Below are 22,472 nucleotides of genomic sequence, written 5' to 3' on the forward strand. Positions count from 1 at the left end.
ATTTCCATCTTTACGTGTCTTCTCTGAAAGCTTCCTTCCTCTGTATTATTGTTATTATAAAATAATCTGCACATGAGATATTTCCTCAAGGAGAATTCTACCATTCAGCACCAAAAAGCAGTGTTCAGGAAGAAAGAGATAATTTTCTTTTAGTTATTATTGCCAGTCAATGCAAAGATTTTGAGTTGCTGATGACTCTCCGCTGAGCTCAATGAAAAACTGAGATAAGAGTCCTCACCTTCATGATGATTCAACATATTCACACAACAGAAAGTTAACTAACAATACCAGACGATGTAACAGGAGGGGGCCAGAATGATCCAGGATTAACTGTTAGATAAATGGCATGGAGACAGTGCCTGCTTTGGGAATCCATAAAAGAACAAGGCCTGACATGGCACAGACAAGTCAAAACAGACGAAATTTGAACAGGAACTTTTGGACGATTTGCACAATGGAGAAAAGTGAGGAGTCTTCCCAGTTGGGAAAATCGTATGGGCAAAGATATAGTAGCAGAAAGAACAATTGTTTCCATGGCAATGAATAAACAAGTTTGCCTTTAGGAGAAGTAGGTTTGAGAAATCAGAGGAAAAGGACAGGTTGGTGTAATATCTTAGAAGGACTTGCATGTCAAAAAAAATTGTTTAAAATAAGCAAAAATTAAGTTATAAAATACTGGAAGAGAAATACAATATTAATATATGGATACATTTTAAAAATAAACTAGGTTTTTAGGTCAGTGGAACTATATGATATGGTAATGGCAGACAAGATGTTATGCATTTGTCAAAACACATAGAACTGCACAAAAACAAAGAGTAAAACTTAACATAAGGTATGGATTTCATTTAATAATAATGTATCTAAACTGATTAATCATCTGTGACAAATATACTACACCAAGCAAGATGTTAATAATAAAGGAAAATAAGTGGGGAAGGAGTGAGAGAGTGTATATGGGAACTGTCTCTACTACCTGTTTAACTTTCTGTGAGCCTAAAGCTTCTCTAAAAATAAAGCTTATTAATTAAAAAAATATATATATTTACAGAGGGAAGGCAACACCTAATTATACACGTAACTGCCGAGAACATTGTAGTTATAATTTCCAAAATCTAACCAGAGTCATGTGACCACTCTCTATCTTCAAAATTATACCTGGCCCACTCCAGATTTTTTCTCCATCAGAGAGGTTTTGCAAACTTTTCACCTACTTTTGAGAACCTCATTGTCTTTTGGACTGAGACCTTGTACTTTACCGCTCATCTTGTTGGCTTTCATGAGTTGCTTTCCTGGTTGAATTACTAAGTGATATGTTGTGTTTTATTTTGGGGGTTGTCAGAATGTGTGGACTTTTCCTGATTTTAATCTTACAGAATGGTCATGTGATTTGATAGATACTTGGAAAAATTTCTTTACTAGAAAAAAAAAATGAACCTATTACCACCCATTTATGGCACAGTTTAAATTTATATAAGTAGATAGTAATTTTTTGTGTTAAGTCGTTGTTTAATAAGATGATGTTTTAAAATGCACCTTCCCTTGAATCCTAAAAATAAGGCATTTTCTAAACCTTGATGAGGGACTTCTATAACAGATTGCTTTCCACATGAACTTTGTTATGCATTTTTTTGAAGACTGATGTGGTATCGGTGGTAAAGAAGAGAAGAGTGGGGAGGGTTTGTTAGATTTGTCTTGCTGCAGTAATAAATCACCACAAACTAAATGGCTCAAAACAACACAAATTACTATTTTGAAGGTTGAAAGTCCAAAGTGAGTCTTGCTATAGGGCTAAAATCTAGGCATTGGTAGGGCTCCATTTGTCCTAGAGGTCCCAGGGGAGAACCTTTCACCTTGCTTTTTCTAGCTTATAGAGGCAACTCACATTCCTTGGCTCTTAGCCCCTTCCTCCGTCTTCAGATCACATCACTTCAACCTATGCTTCCATCATCATATTGCCTTGATTCTGATCCACCTGCTCCCCTTTTATAAAGACCCATGTGCTTACATTGGGTGAATTTCCTTAATCCAGGATAATCTACCCATACCATGATCTTTAACCTAATCACATCTGCAAAGTCTTTTTCTAAGTCTCTTCCTGTAGATTAGAATGTGGACATCTTTAGAGACCCATTATTCCACATACCACAGAGGGCTAGATCAGAAGGTGAGTGCAGGTGGTTTATCTGACTGAGGAATGGAAAAAGAGCCATGGGTGACAAGGAAGTTAAAAGATAAGGTGGGAATCCTGAAATGGGAAAAATGAAGAACCAAATGTGTATTATTAAAGTCTCGGTACACACTTAACATGGAGGATTATTTTTTAATGAAATTTATTGTTAAGAATATTCTTGTAGACATACCATTTGAAATTCACAAGATATGGATTTTTGGTAATTCAATTTTGCTTCCCTGGCGATTATAACTAAGGTAGAAATTTGTTTTCAATTTTAGCTCGTCAGGAAGCTCTACAATTTGTGAAAAATTTGCAGGGGAAAGGACTGGATAAGGTGATTTGACTGTATTATGCAAACAAAACTTTCATTTCCTGTCTGTGTTCAATTTATAAACAGAAAATTTACACATTACTTCAAAAGATTTAATGTAAATATTTTCTTTCATTTTTCCCCAAAAAAGAGACGATTATAATAAACATGATGTAAATAAATTTATATTCCAAAATATCAGGGTTACCAAGAAGTTGCTATTTTAAAAAGATTGTGGTGTTGTTTTATGTCAATGAATTTGAGTGGAGAGAGAAACCTAGTTTGAATCATGCCTCTACTACTTAGTAGTAATTTAATCTGAATCTCAGTTTTCTCATCTAATACGTGGGTACACTAATGCCTTCCTCAGTACTGTTTTTCATAATAGATGGGATCACATATGAAAAGCATCTGAGGTATTATAATGGTCATTTTTATTGAGTGACCCCTAGTGGTTAGGTAAATGGTAATCATATGTTATATAGTAAATATTATGTATCACTCTTTTGTTCTTTGCTCAGAGGATATTACTGAGTATTCAATTTTCTGTAACTCCTCACAAAGTAGATAAATATTTGTACCTGCAAAGAGCATGCATTCTAGCAGAAAGAGGCAGACAATAAAATAATAAATGAGTAATGGAGTGTGTTAGACAGTGATAAGTACTGTACGAAAAGGAAAACAAATAAAGAGATTAGGGATGTGTGGGAGCACTGTTTCCCATAATAATTGTTATCAAATGAATTGGGGGTCCCTCTGCTAGCTGCTTACAAAATCAATACTCACAAATGGTAGAAAGGAAAGGTGCCTTTAATCAGAATGCCAGCCATCTGGGGAGATGGTGGACTCAGCGTCCCCAAAAAAACACCTCCAAAGATTCTGCTCAGTCATGAAAGTTTTAAAAGGGGAACAGGGAAGTAACCTCAGTTCATCATTGAGATAGGGGTCAGAGTCAACTCCATCCCCCATGGTGTGCAGGCTTGTCGACTCCTCATGATCTTCCTCTAGATGTTATCATGTTCACAGTTTGGACATACCGTGTGTTCACAAGATTACTGAAGGGGAAGCTAGGGAAGAGATATGGTCGTCTGTTAATTATCAATACTTATTCTTCATTTCTACTTCTTTGATCTACAGAAAGAACCCACAAGTTAGGCAAGGTATTGCGTGATTAAAAGATTTGAAATGTGTGCTTGGGCCAGAGATAAGTAGAGCATGGGGGAGCCTGGTTTGAAAGTTAGTTAGAATATAGCTTTGCTACAGTGAAGAGAAAAGGGGTTTCCTGCTGAGGGTAGGAAATTGCTGAGGGCAGTTTCCTGCAAAGAGCGCTTACAATGAGTGGTAATGGTAAACCTCACTGAGAAATTAAAATTTAAGTAAACCAGTTAAAGGAAGCAAGAAAGTTATCTAAACAGTTCTGTGGGAGAAGAGTGTTTCAGGTAGAGAAAGCAGAAAGGCAGAGGTTAAGATGCTGAAGGAGTAGCCTGTAGGCTAAGGCTGGAACATCAGAAGAATTCTAGGTTAGAAAGAAAATGGGGTTAGTGTCTGTCAGAACCTGAAGGCATTGTTATACCACTAGGTTGTACTCTGTGAGATGGGGATAAATATCAGGGGTCTGTTCATAAAGGTAAAATGACCTAACTCCTGTTTTAAATAATTACTTTTCTGCTGTGCTGGAAACACACTCTTAGAAGGCAAGAGTGGAAATTAGGTGTGTTGATAGACATATATGCAGTAATCCTGATGGAAGATGATGATGGCTCAGACCAAGACACAAGAAATGGAAGTAAGAAAGAAGTGTTTGGACTCTAAGTCTAGTTTAAAGGTAGAAATGACCATAAAATATGGCCTGTATCAATCTGACTTTCTAAAATAAATAGGCGGTAGTTTGATGGATATCTTGCAATAAAAGTTCTACTGTCACTTGAAAATGTGAATCTGTATTGATAAGATATACAACTTTAAAATTTCATATATTTTAATATTATTTATATAATATAAATTCTCTGTGACCATATTTAAATTGTGTCTACTTGGTTTGTGTTAAACTAAAGGTTATATATTAAACACTCCACTGTGTGGCCATCTGACTGCTTTCTCCCTGCATTTCAAACAATGTTTGCTTTACAAATTTTGATACTCTGTTATATGATGCTAAAAGATTTATGAGTTATATTTTATTTTGTAGTTTCGAGCTCTTATCAATAGAAAATGAACGTCTTTCAATGCTTTAACGAATTTGGCTATCTGTTAAGAACATTTTCATCCCTGTTTTGAGGATTTTGTTTTTCAGTTTCATTTGATTTATTTCCCCATCCTTTGTTTTAACATTTTTTATTTTAGGTACAGCAGTGACAAGAAGCACATATATTATTTTGTTTCAAATGTTCATTAGGGGGCTTTCCTGGTGGCGTGGTGGTTGGGAGTCTGCCTGCCGATGCAGGGGATGCGGGTTCGTGCCCCGGTCCGGGAGGATCCCACATGCCGTGGAGCGGCTGGGCCTGTGAGCCACGGCCACTGAGCCTGCGTGTCCAGAGCCCGTGCTCCACAGCAGGAGAGGCCACAATGGTGATAGGCCTGTGTACTGCAAAAAAAAGAAAAAAATATTCATTAGGTGTGCTTCCTTCCTACAAAATATGAGTCATGGAAATGTTTAATACCTGTGCCCATATGTACTTGGGCTATAAAAAAAAGCAAAAGACTAAAAAACTCTATTGTAGTAATTCTACTTTGCAACAAGTGGTCAACCACACCAGGTATGACTAAATAAGATAATTCTTGACATTTCAGAACAGTGTGAAAAGTCAAATTTATCACCTCCCTAAATAAATAGTCTCAGAAAATGGTTGTAGTGTTTACTTTGTTACACTATCCTTCAAAACAAGGGGAATCTTTAAATTTCATCCACAAATGGATGAAGTATTCTGGTTTAAATTTGGAAGAATATTTCAAGAAACGGCCATAATTAGTACATCTTCTTAGAGGAATCTCACTCTGTCCATATGAATTGTGTGTGTGTTTCTATTTTAAATATAATGAGCTCAGTTGTACTCGGATCACAGATAATGTCTGTTTGGTTTGATTGTCTTGCTATCCTTGATGCATATAATATTGCAATTTCCCATGAGAGAATTCTATTTCCTCGTCCTGATTAAATCATACTTAGACATGAAATTTGCTTTGGCCAATAAAAATGAATATGTGACATACACTCCTTCCAAGTAAAAGTTTTAAATTTCACTGCATAGATACAACATTGCATATTGCATATTTCTACTCTCACCATATTAATCTATACCAGATTAAGGAAGTTCTATTAGTTTACATACCAGAATGAAGAAAATATACAGCTAAACCATGATGGATATGTGATGTGAGAAAGAAAGAATTCTATTGTTATATGCCACTGAAATTTTTAAATATAAATTTGGCATAAACTAGTGAAGCCAAGATGGAAATTAGTTCCAGAAGCCCAGTTCCATTGTAACAATAACAAAGTAAAGTATATGGAAGTCTTGTTTCGAGGCCAGGAAATGCATGTTGAAATAAAACTACTGTTAGAGACTGGAAAAAAGGCAACTCACATTAGTGGTGGCAAAATAGTTGGGTGTCACTAGCAGTACTGTGGAAACTATTTAATGTACTAAATGATTGTGTTTTTGGTGAAGAGCCAGAGGAATAATTGAATGACTTGGATGCAATTGGCTGAATTTGATATTATTTTCCAAGAAATAGAAGACTCGGGAAAAAAACTGACACCTAATTAGTCAAAAACTAAAGGAAACAAGGACTCTGGACTTGTAGATTTGCATGATGCAACTGATTTTTATTTACAATTGCTAAAAGATGAAACTAGGAATGCCTTTAAGCAATAAAGTATTATTAAAAACCAGCTTTATCTAAAGGATCAAATCAAGGGTATTGCAGGCACAACTATTGTTAAAATGTCTGAATTGATTAAAATGTGAAAAAAATATATATCCCTCAGAGAAGAAATCTAAGATATGTCTCTGCCATGGAATCTTGATGTGTTCAATGTACCTGTAACTAAACCTAAAGTGAGAGGCTTATCTGGAAAATAACTATCAGTAAAATACTAGTCACAGAACTAGTTGGAAGTGAATGCAGTAGACAGAAAATCAAATAAGGTTTGGAGAGAATTGTACTGCTCCATGAACCACAAGTCTGAATCAAAAGATACAGTAGCAGTTTAAGACATCAATTTATTTTTATCAACTTTCTCATGGGGAAAAGCAGGCTGAGAAAGCCCTCTTACAGTGGGCCAAGAAGGAAACAGAAAAAGAAGGTCCTCAGAGAGAGTACAGCCAAAAGCCATGAAGTACAATGGTCTGGAGAGAAGATCTGAGACTTAATCAAGACACATGACCCATTCTGGTACCCCTTAGCTTCTCTTTCTCAAGATTTCATAGATATCAATACTCTGGACCAGTGATTTCCATGTGGTCCTCTTTCATTACTTTTATTTCTTAACTTTTTAATAAATTTATTTATTTTATTCATTTATTTTTGGCTGTGTTGGGTCTTCGTTGCTTAGTCATATGCCTTTCTTTGGGCTCATGAGTATGATCAGTAGAGACACATTCCTCTTGCCAGCAGAAACTTTAAAAAGCCATTCTGTTGTATCTTGTGTCATTATAATAGTAATTTCCAGAGATGGGTTGTTTCATTACCCAGGGTTTCAAAACAAAGACAACGATGATGGAGATGGGACCTGAGAAGTAAATAAACGTTTGTTTTTGCAAGCCAGTGAAATTTGGGGGCTTTTGGTACCAAAGCATAATCAAGTGAAAGCTGACCAAGACAAATCCAACACAAATTCTAATTCATTTGACCCGTCCCAGGTGAAAATAAATTTAAGAAAATGTTTTTGTGATTACTAGTCAGCAATGGTTCTAATGAGATACATTTATTTCCATTATATTCTGGAAAACAAAGAAATTAATGAAATGAAAAAATGCTAAACCAAACAATTACAGAGCTAAAATCCCAAACTGCATGTTACAGATAAGTACTACTTTTCCCAACTCACTGACTATTTAATTGATAAGTAAGATTTGAGTAGGTTCCTAGGCCAATGGAAATGGGGACACTGTCTATGTAAATAGTGGAATATCTCAGGGGACATGGAACTGGAGGAAAAGTCATACACTGACAATGATGTCATATTTGACTGTGACCTAGCTTCTTAGTTGAGAGAGAATGGCAGAGGAGATCCCTGATGTAGAAAGGAAAACTGATGGTCAGAATGAAATACAGAGACTCTGGAATTTAATATCACAGTAGAAAAAGTAGCACCAGAATAAATACAGTGGATAGAATATGGAGAGACATAGAAGAAATGAAAAATATGAAATATATAAAATTAATATTAGAGAAATAAAAGATACAAAAGACAGCAAACAGACTTAAAATACTTACAATCATGTTTTTGATTAAAAGAACAAAGATAATTGAGGAAAAATATATCTAATTAAATAATTTCTAAATGAGCGATTCTGTTTATGGCTTCAAGTGACATTCTGTGTGTCAAAGAAAAACATGGTTTCAGAAGAATGAGCAATGAAATGTTGAAGTCACTGAATTCCAAACATAGAGGGATTCCAGGAGTAAAAGCAATTCAGAAGGAAAATAAGTAAGTCTGCTCTTGGATATCCATGCAGAAGCAGTCTATGTTTATGGCGTAAACTGTGGTGATGGTTTCACAGTGTAGACTGGTCTTCAAACTCATCAGGTTGTATACATTAAATATGTATAGCTTTTGGTATGTCAATCATACCTCAATAAATTGGTTTAAAAAAATAATACAGTGGAACAATTTCTACAAGGTTCTGAGGAAAAGTAAGCAAGTGATTATCTAATAGTATGTCCAAGTAAGTTGTCATTTTAATATACAGTTCACAGACAAACATGTATAATCATTTAAAATTTCAAGAAACTATACCAAAGTACCCCTATTTGAGAAAAAAATAAAGTGAAAACTCAATCCAGCTATGAAATGAGTCCAAATTAATAACTTGAAAATAAAGAGCACTATTAAAAAGTTTGGTGGTGAGTGTTTACTTCCATTAAATGAATAATGAGTACTATTACCTGGTAGATTATAAAATGTAGATCAGAATGTACAAATGGATAAATTTTAACAATGTAAAAATAATACTTTAAATAACAAAAATCTGGATATAAAGTGAGGGAAGACAAAGGTATTACCTGTGTGCTAATTTCTTTGCCTAATAACAAAGAATCAGTGGATACTCAATACCGATAAAACATGTTCTTTAAAATTAGCATGAATTTTAAAATATTTATATCATTTTTGAAGACTATTTTTACATGACTATGCATTGAAATAAATATCTATCTGTATCCAGTTTTTATTTAATTAATTTAAATAAGATTAAATAAAATTAATTTAAATAAGATTAAATGCATACATTATTTAGATGACACACATACTATAATCCTGGCTTTTAACTACATACTCTCTCTCCTTAAAATTTAAAGTTCTCTCTCTGCCTCTTTTCTCTCCTTTTACACACTTTTTCTCATCTCTGCCCTCTATTTATAGATATAAGAGATATCTGGAATAAAGTTCATAAAATGTAAGAAATAGTTATTTCTGAAGTAGTAAGTTGGGTCAGCCTTCCTTTACTTTTCTGTATTTCATGACCTTCTGCTTTTTTTTCCTCAGTTTTAATAAATATGTATCATTTAAAAATTAAATTATACTTCTAAAATGAATTCACTGGTTTTGTAAGATGTAAAGCAGCAAGATTCTTCACAACACCTCAGGACTGTATGTTCACCAAGTCCCTTGTCCTGGGTGACCTTCCAGTTAACTGTGGTTCATTCAGGCCCCCTTGGGACCTCACATTCTCTATTTGTACAGCATATGGCTTGAACGAGGTGATTTCTGAACTACCTTAAGGCTATGTGCTCTGTGTTTCTAACTAGATCCCCAGGGACTCAGAGAATTAAATCGTGGTTGAAATAATAAATAGGAAATGTACTTTGAAAATTATGGAAGACAAAAGTGAAGCTTAAATAACATTTTATGGCCACATTCCAAAATTTATATTATTCTATTGATTGAGAGGACATATGAATTGCACTTTAATCAATGTCCATTGAACATTAAATTGACCTTGGATTCATGGCTAGTGTTGAAATGCAGGTCTTCATCAATTTGATTCAACAAGCAGTGAAGAGCCAAAGGGAGAAGCTCTAATTTTGTCTCAAGGCTGGAATTTATTTTTTATTTTCAGTAAAAATAATTTTTGAAGTAAGGTGATGGTTTTCCTCTGAATTGTTTCATTAAAATTTGATCACAGAGAAGAATGTTTCTATTTAACTCCAGAAAATGTAATTCTGGCTTCCACTCACAGAGAGAAGTTTTCCACAGTGTTGTTCATAGTTGTGAAGAGCACTAGGATGAATTATGTTTCCTTGTGAAGTACTATTCCAAAAACACTACTATCAGGAACAATACAATCTATCTGTCAAATTTATTTGTCTTAGAAAAACTACCTACTTGTGGTAAATTATGGTCCATTTATAATACCTGCTTGCATGCCAATTCTTGTGGATGTTCTTAAATATCTGGTTGCAATAAACAGTAGCTGTGCTCAGTGGAGGACCCTTCACCAGTTAGGAAATGTAACTTACCAACTACTCTTTCTTGTCCATTAAATATTTAAGTTCTCCTACTGTAAAAATGGAGGCACAAAAAGGCACAACTTCCTTGCTGATTGTACGTGTAAGACACAATTTGGCCATGGTTTTGGTATTCAGTTCAGCAACAAAAAGAGTCTAATCTGCTAAATCTCGATGATTTTTTTAAAACAGACATTCTTTTAAAAATTCAAAGGATTCTCAATCCAATTTTATGTACATTATCATTTCTACCAACAAACCATCATGGAGATTAAATTAATGCTGTTTAAAAAGAGCAGGAGACAATTTTACTGTTGGCACTATTACCAGTAAAAATCCATACTTCTCCCTGAAATATATCTCACAGAGACTAGCAACAACTTAGTGTATTTAAAAAAGTAAATTAAAAAAGTAAAATAATAAGCCTCTTAGACAGCCTCATCCTCCAGAGGGCAGACAACAGAAGCAAGAAGAACTACAATCCTGCAGCCTGTGGAATAAAAACCACATTCACAGGAAGATATACAAAATGAAAAGGCCGAGGACTATGTACCAGATAAAGGAACAAAATAAAACTCCAGAAAAACAACCAAATGAACTGGAGATAGGAAACCTTCCAGAAAAAGAATTAAGAATAATGATAATGAGGATGATCCAGGACCTCGGAAAAAGAATGGAGGCAAAGATCGAGAAGATGCAAGAAATGTTTAACAAAGACCTAGAAGAATTAAAGAAAAAACAGCTAGAATAATTAAAGAACAAACAAACAGAGATGAACAATACAATAACTGAAATGCAAAATACACTAAAAGGAATCAATAGCAGAACAACTGAGGCAGAAGAATAGATAAGTGACCTGGAAGACAGAATGGTGGAATTCACTGCCTCAGAAGAGAATAAAGAAAAAAAGATGAAAAAAAAAAAAAATGAAGACAGCCTAAGAGACCTCTGTGACACCATACACAAAAATAAACTCAAAATGGATTAAAGACCTAAATGTAAGACCAGACACTATAAAACTCTTAGAGGAAAACATAGGAAGAACATTCTTTGAGATAAATCACAGCAAGACCTTTTTTGACCCACCTCCTAGAGTAATGGAAATAAAAACAAAAATAAACAAATGGGGCCTAATGAAACTGAAAAGCTTTTGCCCAGCAAAGGAAACTACAAATAAGATGAAAAGACAACCCTCAGTATGGAAGGAAATATTTGCAAACAAATCAACGGACAAATGATTAATCTCCAAAATATAAAAACAACTCATGCAGCTCAATATTAAAAAAAAAAAGGACCAAATGAAAAAATGGGCAGAAGACCTAAACAGACACTTCTCCAAAGAAGACATACAGATGGCCACTGAACACATGAAAAGCTGCTCAGCATCACTAATCATTAGAGAAATGTAAATCAAATCTACAATGAGGTATCAGCTCACACCAGTCAGAATGGCCATCATCAAAAAATCTACAAACAATAAATGCTGAAGAGGCTTGGAGAAAAGGGAACTCTCTTACGCTCTTGGTGGGAATGTAAATTGATACAGCCACAATGGAGAACAGTATGGAGGTTCCTTAAAAAACTAAAAGTAGAATTACCATATAACTCAGCAATCCCACTTCTGGGCATATACCCAGAGAAAACCACAATTCAAAAAGACACATGCACCCAATGTTCATTGCAACACTACTTACAATAGCCATGACATGGAAGCAAGCTAAATGTCCATCAACAGAGGAATGGATAAAAAAATGTGGTATATATATACAATGGAATATTACTCAGCCATAAAAAAGAATGAAATTGGGTCATTTGAAGAGACATGGGTGGACCTAGAGTCTGTTATACAGAGTGAAGTAAGTCAGAAAGAGAAAAACAAATATCGTATATTAACATATATATGTGGAATCTGGGGAAATGGTACAGATGAACTGGTTAGCAAAGCAGAAGTAGAGACACAGATGTAGAGAACAAATGTATGGACACAAAGCAGGGAAAGCCAGGGATGGGGCAGTGGTGGTGGGATAAAATAAATAAATAAATAAATAAATTAAGTAATTAATTTAAAAAACACTGCCTTGTTATTATATAGAAAGAACATAAATGATTCCATTAAAAATAAAAGCAAACCTACTGTTAGAATTTTTTGTTACCCTTAAGACAGACAAGTTAGTGCTAATGATTTGTGGTTTGAAATTTAACATGTTGTGAACCAACTGTTCTTCCTGGAGGCCAACACTGACCCCCACCCACGCACACAGACACAAACACATACACACCCATATAGGCAAACCAATCAACAAACAAAAAGTGGAGGTATGATAGGCAGAATATTAACTCTCATCATCCCTGTCCCCTAGTGTCACTTTCCTGATTGCATTACGCTACGGAAAAAAAGAGATTATTTAGGTGGACCTGATATAATCACATGAGCCCTTAAAAGGAGGTTCAGAAGAAAAAATCATAGAAATCCAAAAGCCAAGAAATGATACAAATGAACTTATTTACAAAACAGAAACTGACTCACAGAGTTAGAGAACAAAACTATGGTTACTGGCGGGGGGGAAGGGTGGGGTGAAGGGATAGTCAGAGAGTTTGGGATTGACATGTACACACTGCTATATTTAAAATGGAGAGCTAACAAGGACTTACTCCATAGCACATGGAACTCTGCTTAATATTATGGAAAATCTAAATAAGAAAATAATTTGTAAAAGAATAGATACATGTAAATATATATAACTGAATCACCTTGCTGTACACCTGAAACTATCACAACATTGTTAATCAACTATGCTCTGATATAAAATAAAAAGCTTAAAAAAAAAGCAAGAATGATTCCATGCACTTTGGTGGCTTCTAAGATGGACAGAGCTCTGAGCCAAGGGATGTGAGTAGACTTTACAAGCTAAGTGCCACAACAGGACAATAGCCAGCAAGGAAATGGAATCTTGGTCCTACACCTGCACAGAACCGAATTCAACCTGAACGAAGCTGGAGGTGAAGTTACCCACAGAACCTCCAGATAAGAGGCTGAAATTACACACATCTTTATTTCACCCTGTGAGATCCTAACAAAGAAACCAACTGGCCTTACTATGCCTGGACTTCCGACCCAGTTATTGTAAGATACTAAATGTTTGTTGCTTTAGGTTCATTGGTTTGTGGTAATTTGTTACACAGCAATAGAAAATAAATACAGGGAGCAAATGGCTGTCTAATAAACAGAAGAGCATCTTGGTTTTGAAATGAGAAACAGTAATGTTATCCCAGAGATTTTAAACTGATCAGGATCTTCCTGCTGTCTAAGAGATGATTTAGATGTTTTTAAGTAAAACAAACACATTAGCTTTTTTCACACATAGTAGACTCTGGGGGAAAGTGACCTTTGATGGTGAGAGAAGTACAAGATTACATAAAGAGTGAAAAGTAAAGGGGAAAATAAGAAAAGAAATAAGTATGAGATACATGAAGAGTCCATTTGTACAACACTCTCCATATCACAAAACCATAGATGTGTAGAATATATTAGTTGTTGCCAGTGGGCAGGCACAGTGTTGGAGGGCAGGGATGGTGCAGTTATAAAATGGTAGCAGGACGAATTCCTTTATGGTGATGGAGCAGTTTTGTCTCCTGATTTTAGGGGTGGTTGCACTAATCTATATGTGGGAAACACTGCATATAATTCAACAACCCCCTATGCATGCACACTGACACACACACATACAAATGGGTTCATATAAATAATAGTGAAAACTGAATAAGGTCTGTAGTCTAGTTAATGATATTTCACCCATATCAGTTCCCTGATTTTTATACAGAACTATAGTTATGTAAGTTGTCACCTTGGCAGAAGCTAGGTGAAGGGCAAATGGACTGTATGTATTTTTTTTGTATGTATTTTTTTAATTGAAGTATAGTTGATTTAGAATGTTGTGTTAGTTTCAAGTGTATAGCAAAGTGATTTAGTTATACATACATCTATATATTTCTTTTCAGATTATTTCCCCTGGACTCTGTGCATTTTTGCAACTTCCTATGAATCTGTAATGATTTCAGAAATTTTTAAAAAAGTGAAAAAAAAGAAACTGTCCATTACAATGTAGATGTATTCATCCTTCTGTAAATCTTTGAAGTAAAATGAATCCCAAAGTTGACCTCATCGCAGAGCTGTGCAATTCAACATCAGGTTAAACTTTCATAATGAAACTCATCACTTGACCAAATACTTAATGAGGTACTTGAACTACGTTACTTAATTTAATCCTGGTACCAATGATCATATGTGGTTACCAACACTTTCAGACAACGTATATAAACCTCAGAGACGTGAAATAACTTATCCAGGATCACAGGCTTACCTTGAAGACAAGATAATGGGCAGAGGACCCTTGCTGACAAATCACTGCCACTCCAAAAAGCAACAGAATAGATCTAAGGATAATGTAGGAAGACCGGGGCATACATAGAATTTTAGAATCCCAGGGCCTTAGTAACTATAGAGATAATTTGCTTCTTCCTCCCCCACAGAGTAGAGATGTGGGAAAAAAGAACATTTATAGAAGTTCGTTGATCTTCCATAAACTTCTTATGCAATTGGGCTTAAGTGAAAATATTTTGGCCTGTCACTAGAATATTGCATTTATTCAGAAATATGTCCAACTAACTCTAAGTTATCTTTGTATTTATTACTTATTGATTTTTTTAAAAAAAGGTTTCATAAGCTTCCTGAAGACTAACAGTCTAACTGGAATTTTTATCAGGAATTCTATAATATTCAGACCATTGATAGAAACAATTTTCAAGGTTAATAGTCTCACATGATCTTCATTATGTTCTTCACATAATTTTCCCCTAATGAAGACAAGTTTCTGCAGGCCAAGTATTATGTTCTGTCTTTCTATGTAGTCTGAACTAAGGACAGAGGCCTGCATAATGCAGAGCAGGCACTTAATGATGTAAAATAAATAAATGGTGAGGAAATGTCCTCCCCCCTCCAAGTACATAAGACTTTACCTCAGTATTGCTTTTAGTCAAAATTCTGATGGAGAATTAGGATTGCAACCTGTTGAACCAACTTTGAAAATACATACAAATATATTACCAAATACATATCTAAAGCAGGGGAAAAGGAATTGAGTGTTTACTTTCCCCCAAATTCATTATTAAGACAGAAGAAAGAAAGAAAGAAAGAATGAGAGACAAAAAGGAAAATTTGCAAAGTTGTGAAAGAAAAGCACATCCTTTTACTCAGGTTCACTCTGTCTTGATATTCTAGAATGAGTTGGCCCACAATAAAGAATAAAAGAATCTACTTAAACAAATATTTACCTTTGGAACTGGTTACTTCTAAAATAGGCTGATGTATTTAGATATGTGAATATGTTTAGGAAGAATAATATAAAGTAATACGTTTAATAGATGATGGTTATATCAAGTATTATTAGCAGAAACCAGAGGTATTTTGGCATTAGGTCCATTAGGTTTTGAATTTGACATCATGGAATATAAAACACCTTCCCATAAACTGCTTTTTTTTTTTTTTTTTCTGAGACAGTATTCAACCTCTGTTAAGAAAAGGGAAGTGCAGCAACCACGCTTATAACAAAAGAGAAGAGCTCCTAAGAGATGGAGTCAGTTCAGACATCAAAAAAGAGACTCAAATTATCTGTTAGGATGAGGACATGAGAGAAATTGGAAACCAAAACCAGGGTTAGAAAGATACCTACAGGACTAGTATCTATTCGGCTGGCAGTATACAACTTAGCAGATTTCTTGGTGCTAGACAAAAGGTGAGGATGCTTTTAGAAAGACCATGGGTGAAGTTAAATTATGACATGGTAAACAATCATTTAATTTTTAAAATCTTTATTGGAGAATAATTACTTTACAATGGTACATTAGTTTCCACTGTATAACAAAGTGAATCAGCTATACATATACATATGTTCCCATATCTCTTCCCTCTTGCGTTTCCCTCCCACCCTCCCTGTCCCACCCCTCTAGCTGGTCACAAAGCAGGGATCTGATCTCCTTGTGCTATGTGGATGCTTCCCACTAGCTATCTATTTTACATTTGGTAGTGTATATATGTCCATGCCACTCTCTCATTTCATGCCAGCTTACTTTTCCCACTCCCTGTGTCCACTTTGTCCCAGCTTACACTTCCCACTCCCCATGTCCACAAGTCCATTCTCTACGTCTGTGTCTTTATTCCTTTCCTGCCCCAGGTTCTTCATAAACTTTTTTTTTTTTTTTTAGATTCCATATATATGTCTTAGCATATGGTATTTGTTTTTCTCTTTCTGACTTACTTCACTCTGTATGACAGACTCTAGGTCCATCCACCTCACTAAAAATAATTAAATTTTGTTTCTTTTTATGGCTGAGTAATATTCCATTGTATATATATGCCACATCTTCTTTATCCATTCATCTGTTGATGGACACTTAGGTTGCTTCCATATCCTGGTTATTGTAAATAGACCTGAAATGAACATTGTGGTACATGACTCTTTTTAAATTATGGTTTTCTCAGGGTGTACACCCAGTAGTGGGATCGCTGGGTCATATGGTAGTGCTATTTTTAGTTTTTTAAGAAACCTCCATACTGTTCTCCATAGTGGCTGAATCAATTTACATTCCCACCAACAGTGCAAGAGTGTTCCCTTTTCTCCACACCCTCTCCAGCATTTATTGTTTGTAGATTTTTTGATGATGGCCATTCTGACTGGTGTGAGGTGATACCTCATTATAGTTTTGATTTGCATTTCTCTAATGATTAATGATGTTGAGCATTCTTTCATGTGTTTGTTGGCAATCTGTATATCTTGTTTTAAGAAATGTCTATTTAGGTCTTCTGCCCATTTTTGGATTGGGTTGTTTGTTTTTTAGATATTGAACTGCATGAGCTGCTTGTATATTTTGGAGATTGCTCCTTTGTCACTTATTTCATTTGCAAATATCTTCTCCCATTCTGAGGGTTGTCTTTTGGTCTTGTTTATGGTTTCCTTTGCTATGCAAAAGCTTTGACGTTTCATTAGGTCCCATTTGTTTATTTTTGTTTTTATTTACATTTCTCTAGGAGGTGGGTCAAAAAGGATCTTGCTGTGATTTATGTCATAGAGTGTTCTGCCTATATTTTCCTCTAACAGTTTTATAGTGTCTGGCCTTACATTTAGGTCTTTAATCCATTTTGAGTTTATTTTTGTGCCTGGTTTTAAGGAGTGTTCTCATTTCATTCTCTTACATGTAGCTGTCCAGTTTTCCCAGCACCACGTATTGAAGAGGCTGTCTTTTCTCCATTGTATATTATTGCCTCCCTTATCAAAAATAAGATGACCATAGGTGTGGGGGTTTATCTCCAGGCTTTCTATCCTGTTCCATTAATCTATATTTCTGTTTTTGTGCCAGTATTGTACTGTCTTGATTACTGTAGCTTTGTAGTATAGTCTGAAGTCAGGGAGCCTGATTCCTCCAGGTCCATTTTTCTTTCTGAAGATTGTTTTGGCTATTTGGGGTCTTTTTGTTTCCATATAAATTGTGAAATTTTTTGTTCTATTTCTGTGAAATATGCCATTGGTAGTTTGATAGGGATTCCATTGAATCTGTAGATTGCTTTGGGTAGTATAGTCATTTTCACAATTTTGATTCTTCCAATCCAAGAACATGGTATATCTCTCCAACTGTTTGTAGCATCTTTAATTTATTTCATCAGTGTCATATAGTTTTCTGCATACAGGTCTTTTGCCTCCTTAGGTAGGTTTATTCCTAGGCATTTTATTCTTTTTGTTGCAATGGTAAATGGGAGTGTCCCCTTAATTTCTCTTTTGGATTTTTCATCATTAGTGTATAGGAATCAACAGATTTCTGTGCATTAATATTGTATCCTGCTAGTTTATCAAATTCATTGATTAACTCTAGTAGTTTTCTGGTAGAGTTTTAGGATTCTCTATGTATAGTATCATGTCATCTGCAAACAGTGACAGCTTTATTTTTTCTTTTCTGATTTGGATTCCTTTTATTTCTTTTTCTTCTCTGATTGCTAGGCTAAAACTTCCAAAACTATGCTGAGTAATAGTGATGAGAGTGGGCAACCTTGTCTTGTTCCTGATCTTGGTGGAAATGGCTTCATTTTTTCAGCACTGAGAACGATGTTGGCTGTGGGATTTTCATATATGGTCTTTACTATGTTGAGGTAAGTTCCCTCTTTGCCTACTTTCTGGAGGGTTTTTATCATAAATTGGTGTTGAATTTTGTCAAAAACTTTTTCTGCATGTATTGAGAAGATCTATGGTTTTTAGCCTTCAATTTGTTAATATGGTGTATCACAATGATTGATTTGCATATATTGAATAATCCTTGCATTCCTGGGATAAACCCCACTTGATTACAGTGCATGATCCTTTTAATGTGCTGTTGAATTCTGTTTGCTAGTATTTTGTTGAGGATTTTTGCGTCTATGTTCATCAGTGATATTGGCCTGTAGTTTTCTTTCTTTGTGACATCTTTGTCTGGGTTTGGTATCAGGGTGATGGTGACCTCGTAGAATGAGTTTGGGAGTGTTCCTCCCTCTGATACATTTTGGAAGAGTTTGAGAAGGATAGGTGTTAGCTCTTCGCTAAGTGTTTGATAGAATTTGCCTGTGAAGCCATCTGGTCCTGGGCTTTTGTTTGTTGGAAGACTTTTAATCACAGTCTCAATTTCAGTGCTTTTGATTGGTCTGTTTACATTTTCTATTTCTTCCTGGTTCATTCTCAGAAGGTTGTTTTTTTCTACAAATTTGTCCATTTCTTCCAGGTTGTCCATTTTATTGGCGTATAGTGTCTTGTAGTAATCTCTCATGATCCTTTGTGTTTCTGCAGTGTCAGTTGTTACTTCTGCTTTTTCTTTCCAATTCTATTGATTGGAGTCCTCTCCATTTTCTTCTTGATGAGTCTAGCTAATGGTTTATCATCAGTCAATCATTCCTGACTTTCAAAAACGTTAGTAATTTCATGTGGTTCAACCTACAGTAAAAAAACAGCAAATGAAACAGATTCAAGAGAATAATCTTTTTTCATTAGAGGGTAGCAGGTACATACACAAACCAGTTTTTTCATCCCTTGTAAGCTGCAAAACACCAGAGTTTCAAAAAGACACCTCTAAATTCATATATTGAATTAGTATGTTCTGCTTTCTTGGACCAGCAACAAGGTTTGATCCCCCCAAATTTTTTTCTTCATGCAGTGTGCATGCTATGCATGAAATATGAAGTCTCTGAACTTCCTCATAGGAGATCATTGCACCATTCACTAATTTTCATTAAAATCTTTTTCATCCTGATTTCCATCTTAAATTTTCCTTTCATTAATTTCTTCCATTATGTTCAGTCATGCCCAATTTTATGTAAATATATGTGCACCAGTCTTGAAAAGTAACATCACCACTTTTATTTTAGAAGAAGAATAGTTGATTATAACACTTGAGAAAGCATAAGCTTCGTACTCATATCCAAGTGGCAGATTCATATTAATGTTTAATGGATATTCATCATTAAAAACCTTTGTATTTTTAGTATGCTCAAATTTAATTGTTAATTAAAATTTCAGTAGCATATATCTTGGGAACCTGAATTTCAAGAAGCCTGATAAAATGTAAATGATTTGATGTACACATGAAAATGGGATTAGAGGTCAAACATAATCTACCAGTCATGGCTAATCATTGGCATTTTTAAATGAGTTATAAGAAAATCAGGGTCACTTTATTTACACATATTAGAATAATACCAATGTTGATGAGCATAGAAACATGTTTTTATTACTCGCATCTTTTTACAATAACCCACTTTTTATCTCACTCCTTCCCATTACCACTCAATTTCTCTCTCCTTACCTTTCAGCAAAGTTTCTTCAAGAACACCTCCATACCTACTGACTCCAATTTCACTCTTAACTTCTCTTTTGAACTCCCCTCAGTTAGGCAGTCATCTCCAGCACTACAGGGGAACTGTTTCTGTCAAGATGCACATGACCTCCACATTGCTAAATTCAGTGTTTACTTCCATTAGCAGTACTTGACACGATCCATCTTTCTCTCTCTCTTTAAAACACTTTCTTCATTTGATTTCCAAGATACCATACTGTAATGGTCCCCCTCACGCCCCTGCCAATACCTGGCTACACATTTTCAGTTTCTTCCTCATCTCTGATCATTAAATGTTAGAATTCGAGACTCAAGATTCAATTCTTGTATATTTCCCCTCTTCTTTCTACACTCACCTCTGATGATCTTATAACTTTAAATACAAGGTATATGCTCATATTTTCCAGATGTATGTCTCCAATCCAGGCTTGTATCTTGAGCTCCAGACTCTATATCCAAATTCTCACTAGGTATATTTCCATGACTCGTCTAAAACCGAGGTCTTGCTGTATCCCACACCCTCAAATATGCCCTTCTTATAGTCTTTGGCAAGTCATTTAATTACAGCTCAATCTTTACAGTCAACCTTATAAAGTCATCCTTTGGTATCCACAGGGGATTTGTCTCAGGACCCCCGTGGATTACCAAAATCCTCAAATGCTCAAATTCCTTATGTAAAATGGCATACTACAGTGTCCCTCTCTAACTCGCTGTGGAAGCACTCACCATAGGGCCAACTGTAATCAATTTTGACTCCAATTTCTCTCACATTCCACCTCTAAATGTAACAGTAAAGTTCAAACTCAACTCCGTATTGGGTCTATTCCTTGAGCTCTAATTTTGGGCTCTGTTGCCTGTGCTTAGTCATGCTGGCTCTGCACCTTTTGTAAAAGAATGTTGCCTAGAGCCTGAAATATACAGGAGAGATTATTCTCAGGGCTCTGACTTTTGAGTCCATTCATAGAGAGACAAAACGTTGTGGAACAGAGAGTAACATTTGTCTCCTTGGAGGTTTATAGGAACATTGTAACCATACCCACCTTGGCAGCTACAAGAATAAAAGGATTCCAGCACCAAGAAGTTTGCAACAACCAGCCACACTCCCTTCTCTTTTAGTATAAAAGAAGCCTGAATTAGTACTTGGGTAAGATGGTTCTTTGGGACACTTGTCCACCATCTGCTCAGTCTGCTGTCTTTCCAAATAAAGTCCCTATTCCTTGCTACAAAACCTTGTCTCTCGATTTATTGGCTTGTCATGTGGCGAGAAGTACAAGCTTGGACTTGATAACACAAATTATCAGTAAATTCTGTCAAGTTTACTTAAAAGATATGTATAGACGGTAATGAGTTCTCATCACCTCCACTGCTGTCTCTGTGGTCTGAACCACTATTACCTGTATCGGGTTTGTTGTAAACACCTGGTTGCTGTTGTATGACCTTCCACTTGTGCTTTTTATAAGTCTATTTTCAACACAACATCCAGATCTATTTTGTTAAAATATAAATCAAAGATGTTGCTTCTCTATTCAAAATCTTCAGGGATTTCTCATAGAATGAGAGCCAAATTCTTGAGAGCCTTCATGGAATGAGAGTCAAATTCTTGACTCGGGCCATCAAGTACTCCTAAGATACACCCTCTTTCACCCTCCATCACCACCCAGAGTTGATCACACTCCTCACTCTCTGAATTACCTCACTTCAGCCATACTAACCTCTTCATTCTTCTTAAAAGAGGCCAGGCTTATTCCTGTGTCAGGACCATTTCAATTACTAATCCTTTTGGTGAGATCCTCATTGCTCACCCCAGATGGCATCATAGCTTACTTCTTAACCGCCTCAGGCTATTTCTCAAATATCAGCTAAAAAGTGAGGCATCCCCTGTCCACCCTCTCTAAAATTTCACACCTTTCCCGACTTTTGTATCTCCCTTGCCTGTTTTTCCTCCTTAGCATGTCACTGATCTTTTAATTTTATTTTCTGCTTCCTCCTCCGTGAAAATAGAGATTTTCTGTTTTCACTCCCGCAATATCCAGCATGGTGTTTAGCACATAGGAACTCAAGAAATATTGATTGATTGGATTAATTAATTAATGTCTATTATTATTGTTATTATAAATGAGCATCTAAGTAAAAGTCATAAGCTTATATCTACCATGATACTAAAATAAACATTGAACAATGGAAATCGTATTGATCAATTAACTAGCTTAATATATCTTTTTTTTTAATCAAAACAAACTGATGCAGCCATTCTTTGAATAGACAACCTTCATTCTTTTATTTCAGCACTTTTCAGGAAATGTATTTATGCACAATTTGACATTAATAAACTAAGTATAGTTAACTCTTCATTTATAATCACTATTCACATAAACACTAATCAATTGGGTATAGCTATTTACTGAATTA

The sequence above is a fragment of the Phocoena phocoena genome, chromosome 7 (assembly GCF_963924675.1).
Source record: "Phocoena phocoena chromosome 7, mPhoPho1.1, whole genome shotgun sequence".
NCBI classification, from domain to species: Eukaryota; Metazoa; Chordata; class Mammalia; order Artiodactyla; family Phocoenidae; genus Phocoena; species Phocoena phocoena.